This window comes from Rattus rattus, chromosome 2, assembly GCF_011064425.1.
Source record: "Rattus rattus isolate New Zealand chromosome 2, Rrattus_CSIRO_v1, whole genome shotgun sequence".
Classification (NCBI taxonomy): Eukaryota; Metazoa; Chordata; class Mammalia; order Rodentia; family Muridae; genus Rattus; species Rattus rattus.
This window is the reverse complement of record NC_046155.1, coordinates 118419473-118422086: the sequence shown is the minus strand read 5'-3', so window position 1 is coordinate 118422086 and position 2614 is coordinate 118419473.

The following is a 2614-nucleotide window of genomic DNA, read 5'->3' as shown; positions in this document are numbered from 1 at the left end:
AGAGCCGCCGGCTTTCTTTACTCCCGAGCCATCTCTCCAGACCCCCGAATGTCCTTTTAAAAGCAGTTTGTCCCTCTCTCAAACTTAAAGTACTAAGCTGTCCTGAGTGAGGCTCTGGGTTACCCAGGAAAGCTGAGGTGGGCGCACACAGTTTCCTGAGGTGCCATTTCCAGTGTTCTGTTGCTGGCCGGCTGTGGCATCCTGAGCAACTGAAAGGAGACCTGAACTCATCATTCCTTCGTCTTTGCCCTTTGGCTTTTAGCAAGTCAGCCAGCTTCTTTGAGTTCTCGGCTTCTTCATCCACGAATGGCTCTACATTCTTTAGGATTTGTCGACAGGAGATAGAGATTGTGCAGCTGTGGGGCCGTGGGACCTGGAGCAACGGGCCTGGAGCAAGAGTGGGGTCGCGGTGTTTCCAAACCCTGGAAATCTCGCCCTGAGATCGGTGGGAGTAGGGTGCTTCCCCCCTGCCTTGGGTCTGAATGTCCTGGTGCTTGTAGTCTTGTGCCCTCAACCCTTGTCTCGCCAGAGGAGGTCATGAAACCTGGTAGCCAGGTTAAAGGTCCTCTCCCCTTCCGAAGTCAAGTCCCGCAGTACCTGGAATTCCTCTTTATGCAAATGAGGCATCGCACCCTCCCAGCCAATGATATGCACTCAGTCCCATAGCCCCTACTCACCCCCTAAAGGTTTGAATAGCCTTTGTTCCCTCCAATAAAACCAAAACCTTTCTTCGAAGCCGTTTCCTGGTGTATGTTCTTTGCCCAAGTACTTACTGCTGAATAAAAATTCTGCCTGCACCCACCTGCCGCAGCTGAGCTTCCCTCCCTCCAACCAAACCTGGTGCCCAACGGAGCCCGGCTACCCCGAGATGGAGAAGCAGACACAGAGTGGCAAAAGATGGGGATTGCTTTTGAATCCACAGGGTACTGTTATAAATGAGCTTATATTTGCTAGGCTGTGACTACTCACAAGCCCAGAGGAAGATCCCGTGACACCGTCCCACCACTTTCTGTTCATGTTTCCATCTTCAAGATAAAGCTCTGGAAACACAAGTCCAATCAGCCTGTCAGAAAGCTGTGTCAGCCCTCAGCCCTGGCGCGTTAGTTGCTGGTGCTGTCAGGGTAGGTGTGGGTGTGCTGCTCTGCTGGTGGCAGTGCTCACCCCTCTCAGAGAACTCCTGTTTGCCCTTCTCTTTGACTCTTCCTCTGTGTTGAATTCACTGTCTTGGTTTTAAGTCCCACCTCTAGGCTGATGACACCCAAACTTGTGTCTCTTTGGCTGGAAGAGAGCAAGACTCCCAGTTGCCTTTGGGGTGGTTGGGACACTGTGGGTACTGAAAACCCAACACACCCAGAACACGTTCTTCCCTAGACTCCTCCCACTTCGTCCGGTTCTTTCTGGCATCTTTCACATCTGTTTCCTCTTCCCTCTCATTGCCATTGGGTGGGTTCTTATCATCCCTTGCCAGGATAAATTGCAGAAGCTTCCTGATGGGTCTTCTTGCCTCCTCTTTCTCCAGAAAGCAGCCCTGCACACCACAGGTTTTTAAGACGCCCCCGGTCATCAGGTCTGACCTTACAAGTGGCTTCCTGCACTTGAGGTTTGCTGAGAGGAGCCTGACCACCTCGCATCTTCACCCTCCTCTCCTCTCTGTCCCAGAACACTTCAGCATTTCCAACCAAAACAGATGACGCAGGGCTCAGGATGTGGCATACTCTGTGGCATTTCCCGGTACCTTTATGTTAGTTGAGAGAATCTCATATATCCCAGGCTGGCCTCAGACTTGTTAGGTAGCTGAGAATGACCTTGAACCACCAAATCCCTTTGCCTCTGTCTCCTAGCGCTGGGATTTCAGATGAGTCCCCATCAAATTCAGTCTACAAAGTGCACAAGGGCAAATTAAGATCTGTGCACGCTAAGCAAGCACTATAAACTACATCCCCAGACTGTATTAAATTATTTTCATAACTATAATTTTGAATTTAAAATAAACAAGGCATGGATGAGAAATAAGTAGAAGTGATATCCAGCAAGTGTCTAGACAGACAAGAAAGATATAGGGCAGCCAGAGAGGCTCGGGACACAGCCAGAAGGCTAAAGCAGCTAGGCATGGGATGTGGAGGAGGTTGAACTGACCTGGGGAGCTGGCCTAGCTGATGGCCTGGAGGAGAGAAGGTGCTTTGGGGGGGAGGAAATAGGTGGTAAAGGTAAGGAGCAAGCATGGAAGATAGTGCTGTCCAGGTTCCCGCTGAGACTTCTGGGAGAAGCTTTGGAGACAGTATGGACAGAGAGGCTTTTCCCCTTTGTGCTCATTGTTAGCTAAGTTTTCAAGAAAAGGTAGGACAGGCATTAGGAGAACTGGCTTTGGAACAACCGAATGGCCTGGGACAAGTTATTGCCCATCTATGGTTCATTTTCCTCACGTTTAAAATGAGCCAGCTGATCTGTAAGCCTCTGTCCTAAAGACAGGAAGACACGCACTCTGCTGCTCCTGCTGTTTCTCAGGAGCCCATTTTTCCCTTCCCCAGGGCCATACCATCAGGGCGCAGGCCCTGGGGGCTTCCGGAGCACACCCACTGGAGATCCTGGTCAAGCAACACATTGGGCACAGTCA